Below are 10,046 nucleotides of genomic sequence, written 5' to 3' on the forward strand. Positions count from 1 at the left end.
TTCCACAAAGATGCCGCATGCCGAAAGCTGTGTAAATCCAATGCGAGTTCCTGGAGAGAAAGGTCACAATGGAAAAGACCTGCGTTCAATCTCAGAAAGACTACCACAGACATTTCTATTCTTACCAGAAAATGCGAAACTATGTAGCTCCTGTAGGAAAAGAGCTTTGACTTACATTCCTGGATCACTACCCTCTGAAACTTCATCGAATCGGGAAGTCTCTTCATCGTCATCAAATGTTCCAGCCGATCGTTCGTCTAGTGCCACACCATTTCTAGTAGATATTTCTACGAGCAATATCGCAGGGAGTTCTTTGAGATCAGGTAATTCCTTCCATTCAATTGATCCTGATGAGGATGTGATTTTCAACGAAGCTTCAGAGGAGTATGATGCTCCAACAGCAGATGATGATTCAGAGACAGAGCACCACAGGTACATTTCAGGAAATTTTCGTTCTCCACGAGAATTGGAATTGGAAGAAATGTTGGATGGACTCCAGCAAAAATTCAATATGATGACAGAATATACTGAACTTATTCAACTCTTGACTATTGCTCCACCTTCATGGAGTGAGCGAAAGGTGAGCCGTGAATTTGGTACGACAAGGTACATGGCTATGAGAGCAAAACAACTGCGAGAACAGAAAGGAATATTTGCTTCAACAGTTGCGAAGGCTGGGAAATCATTGCCCAAAGAGACAGTTGAAAAGGTCCGGAGTTTTTATGACAATAATAGTCGGATGATGCCAGGGATGAAGGATAAATTGTCAGTCAGAATCAACGACGTGAAGAAAATAATGCAGAAGCGGATGGTCCTCGAGAACTTGAATGATCTTCATGAGAAATATAAAATTACTTATCCAGAGTCTGCGGTGGGATTCAGCNGAGCGATTTCTAATCCGATGATTCGGGTTCGAAACCCAATGGGTGCCGATCGGGTTTCGAACTCCGAGAAATCAAACGTTGACCGCATTTCTTTGGGAAATTAACTGGGGATTTCTGTACACAAACATTGGACAATGGATACAAAAAAAAGGAGCGCAATGAAATCAAAGGCTCCGAGTGGGGGCGAGAATAAACAACCGATTTCTCGGAATTCAGTTTCCATATGAGCCATAGAGTTGCCTCAATAATAACCGTTTGATTAGTCCTCATCACACACTTGAGTGTTGAACATCTCACACGGTTCATTACAGTATTGTTAACAGAAATTCTCCGACGGTTATTCTCATGTATTTATTGTCCATCAACTTTAATCAAGGTAAGTGATGGTATAAAATATTTCAGTAGTGAAGTTGTAAACTCAATCGATCGTTATTATTATTTTTTCCCTTTTTTTGAATGATCATAACTGTTCTTCATTCCTATTCCACAAAGATGCCGCATGCCGAAAGCTGTGTAAATCCAATGCGAGTTCCTGGAGAGAAAGGTCACAATGGAAAAGACCTGCGTTCAATCTCAGAAAGACTACCACAGACATTTCTATTCTTACCAGAAAATGCGAAACTATGTAGCTCCTGTAGGAAAAGAGCTTTGACTTACATTCCTGGATCACTACCCTCTGAAACTTCATCGAATCGGGAAGTCTCTTCATCGTCATCAAATGTTCCAGCCGATCGTTCGTCTAGTGCCACACCATTTCTAGTAGATATTTCTACGAGCAATATCGCAGGGAGTTCTTTGAGATCAGGTAATTCCTTCCATTCAATTGATCCTGATGAGGATGTGATTTTCAACGAAGCTTCAGAGGAGTATGATGCTCCAACAGCAGATGATGATTCAGAGACAGAGCACCACAGGTACATTTCAGGAAATTTTCGTTCTCCACGAGAATTGGAATTGGAAGAAATGTTGGATGGACTCCAGCAAAAATTCAATATGATGACAGAATATACTGAACTTATTCAACTCTTGACTATTGCTCCACCTTCATGGAGTGAGCGAAAGGTGAGCCGTGAATTTGGTACGACAAGGTACATGGCTATGAGAGCAAAACAACTGCGAGAACAGAAAGGAATATTTGCTTCAACAGTTGCGAAGGCTGGGAAATCATTGCCCAAAGAGACAGTTGAAAAGGTCCGGAGTTTTTATGACAATAATAGTCGGATGATGCCAGGGATGAAGGATAAATTGTCAGTCAGAATCAACGACGTGAAGAAAATAATGCAGAAGCGGATGGTCCTCGAGAACTTGAATGATCTTCATGAGAAATATAAAATTACTTATCCAGAGTCTGCGGTGGGATTCAGCAAGTTTGTGGAATTGAGGCCGAAACACTGTGTATTGGCAGGAGCGAGTAGTACGCACTTGGTATGTATCTGTAACTATCATCAAAATTATAAGCTGATGTTGGATGCAATCAACATTTCTACTCTCACTAAAAACTCATCATGTCCCCTTACCGACTATAAAGACTGTCTTGCAAGACTCATGTGCCCTGATCCAACGCCTGAATGCCACTCAGATGAGTGTAAAAACTGTCCTGGAGTTGAAAGATTATCGCTCGAGCTGAAAGAACTACTCCACGATGCTGTGATTAAATCTGTAGAATGCAGGACTTGGCAATCTGTGGATAGAACAACATTACAGACCCAGAGACTTCCAGTGTGTGAATTTGTTGATGTACTTTGTGAGAGATTGAAAGTATTGAAATCTCATCATTTTATTGCCATACAACAAAACGCTTTCGTGAAAGAACGAAAGGCGAATTTAATTGCGGGTGAAATTCTAGTGCAGGCCGATTTTTCGGAGAATTATTCTTTCGTAGCTCAAAACACTGCTCAATGGTTCCATTACAACAATGATCAATGCACTGATATTCGACATAGAAGTCTAGTCTTCTTATCTGACAGTCTCGTTCACGATACTACTGCAGTTCATTTAATGCAACAGATTCTGATACGACACATGAAACAAGTCTGTGCTGTCATAAACAAATTGATCTATGTTATAGATGGTGTTCGACAGCACTATAAGAATCGATGAGACGGACTGAGGCGGACTATCATGCGACCGCGCATGGAAAGACGGCATGCGATGGCGTAGGCGCAGTCTTGAAGAGGCAAGACGAAGAAGTCGGCAAATTACTAATGATGAACCTCTTCTCATTCTAGATGATCTGTTCCAGTGGGCAAAGAATAATTTCAAGGATCTCGATGTCTTTTTCTACACTAAACAGGAACACGAGGATATGAAAGAACGGTTCAAAACAAGATTCGACAGTGCAAAGGCGATTCCAGGGATACAAAAAAATCACGGCTTCATTCCTGTGGGAGAAAAGGAATTATTGAATAAGAGATATTCTTCTGCGACTACGGGAGAAGTTTTTCCAAAAGCGAAGAAACGAAATGGACGATGTACATTAAGATAGGCATTGTGATTCAGAAAAGTTCGATTTCAAATTGCTTTTTCTCTATACTTTAATATTTATTTTTCAAATTACAAACTTAAAACAGACATATACTCTACGTTGATGTAAAAACTCATCAAATATTTGGTACTTTGCGAATCCTCATTGTTGTTTACTTAAGTAGAGCTGTTAATAATCAATAAATTCAACTTTTTTCTATAAAAAACGTTTTTTATCCATCAATGCTTATGCATCTCATCTTCAAATTATGCCGGAAAATTCATCATTTTTCAGGAACAAAATTCGGAAAATCTAAATTTTCATAAGAAAAAAAATTTTCTCTCATCTCCATATGGCTATCCCATTTTGAAATACCCATAAAAAAAGTTGAGTAATATCCTTATCCATCGAAAAAAAAAATTATTCGATTTTCGAATGGCCCCTGTATAGCAGAAGGATTTAAATAACAAAAAAAATTAAAAATGACTCATTATTCTCCTTCGTGGTACTGTCGTATTTTTATTCCAAAAGTATATGAAAAAACGAAAAAAATCTTTTTTTATTCATCAAAATCGGCTAATTTGTTCGCAAGATATGATTTTTCCGAAATTTGAGCTTTTGTTATTTGTCCTGGCCAAACAATTAATGTTAAAGGAGCGAAAATTTAGAGAAAGTATGTACTCATGTGGTACTTGACTGGGAGCATACTAATTCAAGATTCTGAGAACCAAAAAATTCCAGGGTGGCTGAGTTGACATGGAATGTCCCATATACCACCTTCCAGAATACCCACACAGCAGGGTTACAGAGCAGGTAGACAAGGAAGCCGGCGGCTAGTGCAATTTCGCCCAAGATTGTCGAAAACCACATCTTCTATTGCCTTTGTTTTTCTCGCTTTTGTCCTCCAATATACTCCAGCTTTTTAGGAATTTCATCGAGAGTCACATCATACGATAAGACTCCAGGAATATTAGCATCCGTCACAACTCATAGAATATCTGATTGGTTATATGGTACATGAAGTGATGCATAACCAGAAATTTGTGGTAGTATGTCCGAGATATTCAAACCAATAGAGGGATTATATTGATATACGGTTTCTTGTTCACTAATTTGATAACCTATAAAAAAGGCGTAAGATGTATGAGCATGGCAGCCGTGTTTCACACCTAAAATTTCCAAGCCGGAGAGAATCACTGTTTCCTTTGGAGTGTCCCCACAAATTATTAGGTTGTCCAGAGCAAACGTGCGTGCGCATAAAAAATCATAGTGGTTAGGTTTTTACAGTTGAGCGAACGACCTCCTAGTATTCACATAGTCATTGTATCTACTATACATCACACGTATCAACATTCGGCTATGGCCAGCAGCACAATATCTACAATTAAAAGTTCGATCACCGATTACGAGCAACGTCCTATTTTAAAATATTCATTCTTACAAACACAAAACGCAAGCAAAGCCCACCGTGAACTAACCAAAAAGGTAGGCAAAAGCGCCTTCAGTAAACGTACGGTGCAATCTTGGTTCCAACGGTTCAATGAAGGGAACTATGATATTGAAGAACATCGAGGTGGCGATCACACTTCTTACAGCGTATTGCAAGAACGGATCGCCGCAATTGAAAAGGCATTTGAGGAAACTCAAGCGTGGTCCCTAACCTCTTTGTCGGCTCACATAGGGATTCCTCAGTCAACCCTTCATCTAATAATCCCTCAACAAATGGAAATGAAGAAGGTTAATGCCAAGTGGGTCCCGCATGAACTTACTCCAGGTCAAATGGAAACACGAGCAGTATATTCAGCTCAAAATATCCAGTATTACAATCAGCAAAAAAGTCGTCTCGAACATACGGTAGCAATTGATGAGACATTTATCAGTCTTCATCGACCACCGGAAAGAGATCAAATTAAACAATGGATAAAACCTGGGGAATGGCCGAGTTCGGTTGCAACACAGAATAGATACGGACGCAAGTATATGTTAGTACTTGCAATGGACATCAATGGTATTTGTTATTATGAAATATTGGAGCCAAATAAAAAAATGGATTCTACTAGATATCTTGAATTTCTCACAAACTTATGGACTCACTGGCATAAAAATAGAAAACATCAAGTATGGCTACTCGATGACAATGCAAAATGTCATCGTGGTCTGAATGTACGCCAGTGGATCGCCTCCAAAAATATTCAACGCTGGCTTCAGCCACCTTATTCTCCCGACTTAAGCCCTTGTGATTATGGTTGCTTCCATTTATTGAAGAGACCTATTGACAGTGTGGCACATCCTAATCTGGATTCACTCAAAACAGCTTTGAATTCCGAGATAAAACAAGGGAACACAAGTGGCAAATATCAAGCAGTAAAAAAATTAATTGAGCGTTGGCAATAGGTTGTTAATGTAGAGGGTGAATATTTGTAAATATTATCCAAATTTGATTAAATTCTGTCAACTTTTCTACTACTAGTTGTTTTTTTTTCATGCGCACGTTTGTTCTGGACGACCTAATATTTGAACTTTTCCCTCTTCACGTAGAGAATAGAGCCATGCCTTCAATATTATTCAATTGTTTTTCAAATGTTTTTCAAATGTTTTTCATTGGCCATTAATGATATCTCCCAAGTAGGGTGCATAGATGACTCGTAGAATGGATAACTTGGACAGCATATATGATGATTATGTGTCTCTGAACAGTGAGTCAGCCGAGCCGTTTTTATTCTCTCAAAATACTTGGATTATGGGGAAGGGATGCATTTTATATAAATAATGAACAATTGGGTCCAAAAGAGGAATATGTAATACGAGAAATAGTTTTCCACCATGATAGCCAATGGAAGTCTTGGAAATTTTTCTCAACTCTACAGCGCGTACTTCTTCCATGGAGAGAGGGAATACACGCTCTTTATTATCATTATGTCTTAACAATTCATTCACAGCGTCCTCAAGAATCTGAGGTGTTATGAGTCCAGGGTGGATGAATCCTAGTTTTGCAAAATATACAGAGTGAATTACTGTCTGTACATTATCAAAATAGGTGTCAATTTCCATTTCTTTATGATGCATCCACTGTTCCAAATGATTAATAAATGTGATTTGATTCTCAGTGTTTTGAAGTTTATGCACTTTGAGGATTATCCTATCCAATAAAATATTATGACCAGCCGAACGGTTTTTTAATGTATCAATTTCATCATAAATACGGTGAAATTCTGATTTCACTATATGCGTTTGATTACCGATTAAATTGACTATATTCTTCTGACTCTCTTACAATTTATCAATTTCTTTATTATAAGATAATGCATCTTCTTCGTCAAGAGTGTGTAACGTGGTCAACCTTTTCCCTTGGTAAAGTCAGAAAACTGAAACTCGATGATTGTGGGTGCCAGTTGTTCTTTGTCTCGACGGAAAAAACAAACCGAAATTAGGTCGAAGCGGAAAAATACAACGAAAACCCAAGTTTCAAAAACACAATAACTTAAACTTAAGGGGCCAAGGGAAAGGTGACAAGGTGCTCACGCTGCTCAGGGGGTCGGTTGTGGAGAGAGGGGTAGGTCGAGATGGAAACAGGTTATCGGGCTGTTATCCTATTTAAAAAAGTAGATGGGAAGGAAAGTATCGATAGTCTCGATATATCTCGCAATTTATCAAATATCTCGAAGTATATCGCAAGGAGTGTAAGCGTAAGAATAAAATAAAATTGACGCCGAAACGACATCTGTCGTGTATATGTCTGAATATTTTTTTTTTTAATGATCACGTGATTACGTCATATCCAATAGTCCAGTCTTCCGCTCCGAACTATTGTGCGATGCAGTCACCACAAGATCGTACTGTTTTTTTTTAATTAAAAAAAGAAAAGTGAATCGTTAAAAAACAATGTCGTCCGTGAATTTCAAGTTCACTTCCAATAAGGCAATTGATAACTTTAATGCGGGAGCCACTTTGATGTAAGTATTTGTAAAAAATATCTTCAAATTTCCTCTACAAACTCTGCTAACCTTTCATTTCATTTTTTTGCAGGAAAATCTCTGCGTATGTTGACACTCTGGAAGGGTTGAAGGAATTACCCAATTCACCGTCAAAATGGATTTTTAAATGCATTGTGAATGATGGTACAGGCCGAAGAGTCCGTATTATCTTCTGGGGTGATGACGCACTCAAATACAACAAAGAGATTCTCATGTACCAGGTAAATTGAGCATAAATAATCTTTTTTTTATAAAAAAATGAAAATAAAAATAAATGAAATCAAATTTGGAGAGAAAAAAAAATTTTTTTAATGAAAATTTTTTTTTGAATTTTTTAAATGTGGAAAAAAAATTAACAATAACCTTTTATTTCAGCGGAATATAGGCTACCACGGTCATTCACATTTATTTTAAAATAAAATACAAATTAAGAATTCTTTGTTTTTCCCAATAATTGACAGAAAAAACAGAGTGCGTGGAGTCCACGCGCGACAGAAGTGAAACTTCTTTTTAGTATTCTCAAATTTTTTTGTCCAATTTGTTTTTCCTGAAAATTTTTTTTTCGCTTCTCATGCTTGAGAAAGCATTATTATTATGATTATATATAGAAATTCGATGGGATACTAGGAAATTAATAACAAGAAAATTTGAATGACTTTTTTCATTTTTTACCATTCAGCAGATAAAAACTTTCAATTTTCAAGTTCAGATTTTTAATTGCAATTTTTAATTTCAATTTTAAATTTGAATTCCAAATTTCAATTTTATATTAAAAGTTTTAATTCGAAATTTCAATTGAAGTTTTCAATTTTTAATTTTCATTCAAAATTTCAATCTCAAATTTCAATTTCCAATTCAGAATTCCAATTTCAGAATGGAAATTCAAATTTCAGGATTTTCAAAATCCAAATTTTTAATTTTGGAATTGAAGCAAATAAAAAATTTCAATTTCAGATTTTCAAGTGCAATTTTTAATCTCAATTTTGATTTTCTACTTCAAATTTCAGATTAAGAATTCCAATTGAAAATTTGAATTTCAAATTTAAATTTTAAATTAAAAGTTCCAATTTAAAATTCCAATCCAAATTTTCAATTATCAATTTCCATTCAACAGCCAAATTCAAATTTGAGGATTTTGAAATTCCAAAATTTCAATTTTGGAATTTCAAATTTCAATTTTAAATTACCCTTTCAATTTTCAATTTTCAATTTTGCATTCCAATTTCAAAATCCAAATTCGAGTTTGAGTATTTAAAAATTGCAAATTTTTCATTTTCGAATTTGAAATTTTCGAATTTCCAATCTTAGAATTACAAAGTTCAAGATTCAAAATTTCAGGATTTCGAAATTTTACAATTTCAGAACTTCAAATTTCACAATCTCAACTTTCAGAATCGCATAATTTCAAAATTTCAAAATTTCAGAAGTGCTAAATTTCAAAATTCAGAGTTCATCATTTTAAAATGCAGAATTCAGAATTTCCCAATTTTCAATTGCAGATTTCAAATATCAATTTTGCGTTCCTGATTTAGAATTTCAATTTCACGTTTAAACTCAAAATTTAAATGTAAAATACCAATTTCAAATTTCAATTTCAATATCAAATGTCAAAATTTCAAGTTATTTGAGTTTTTTACATTTTTTACATTTATTACATTCTATAGATAAATTGCCAGTTTTTCACGTCGTAATGTAAAAAACTGTCTCTAGACCGAAATGCCCATCCCTGGTCTCAGGCATAGCAAGGCGTACGGCCCCACTCTAGGCTTACCCCCACTACCGATCCTTACATGTTTCGTGTCGCCTCGGATTTTCTTCACTCACGCGCGCCTCCCCTACGCTTGACTAGCCCCCCACTTACTGACTAACCCGTTCCCCTCAAAACCTTTCACTTTTCGTGTCGCGCTGAAATTTTTCGTACCCTCCCTAAAGAAGTTTCACTTCAAAAAAATTCTATCATTTACATTTTTTTTTCGCTTTTACAGATTGTGAAGATAACTGGTGCGGTAATCAAAGCTTCTAACCCTCAATACCGCAGATCTGAAGACACCGTCTGTGAGAATAAGTTTCAGTTTGGCCGTGGAAGTACGCTAGAAGTTTTGGGAGAGTTTGACGTGGCAAATGGTGCTACTGAGGTGAGGAACAAAGCCATCCAATACGAGTCAATCGAAATGGAAAATGTGTGTGCTGCTCGCGGAGCAGTTATGGTTACAGGATAGATCATGGAGCACTTCAGGCCCATTACCACATCCAGTGGTGCCAGCTACGGAGCTGGTATGATTTGCACCGCTGTTCACCGAATAAATGTCCACATCACAACGTTCGTCCCCAGAGATGATTTGGTCAAAGGGATAAAAGTTTCAGTTAAAGGCGCAGTGGAACGTCGTGGTGCCGCTTTCATTATACATGCAAGCAACATGAGTTGCATCACAATCGTACCTGGGGCCCAAAATCTGACGGAGAAGGAAATGGATGAAGCAGTCGAAGCTCCTCCATTGGCGAGTTTCAAAAGAGAAGCATCTGAAGCACCTCATGGAAGTGATGGAAAGATATCAGGTTTTTTTTTATTTTTAAAACTTTCTTTATAACCTTTGCAATTTTTTTTCTTTAATTAATAGTATATTACGTGCTAAGGCGGAGAGGTGCTGAATTCAACGCTGGTGGAGTACAGGCGCACGAGGCACGTGAGTCGGAGACGAGGCCGCCTTCGGAAAATAAATTTCC

The 10,046-nt window shown here is 37.0% G+C and overlaps 1 pseudogene; it reads left to right on the plus strand.

Annotated features, from left to right (window-relative positions):
* Positions 1-7,230: 7,230 nt before the first annotated feature.
* LOC107045969 lies at positions 7,231-9,878 on the plus strand (annotated as a pseudogene).
* The last annotated feature ends 168 nt before the right edge of the window (positions 9,879-10,046 follow it).

This window comes from Diachasma alloeum, unplaced genomic scaffold, assembly GCF_001412515.2.
Source record: "Diachasma alloeum isolate Michigan unplaced genomic scaffold, Dall2.0 Dall_scaffold_01146, whole genome shotgun sequence".
Taxonomy (NCBI): domain Eukaryota; kingdom Metazoa; phylum Arthropoda; class Insecta; order Hymenoptera; family Braconidae; genus Diachasma; species Diachasma alloeum.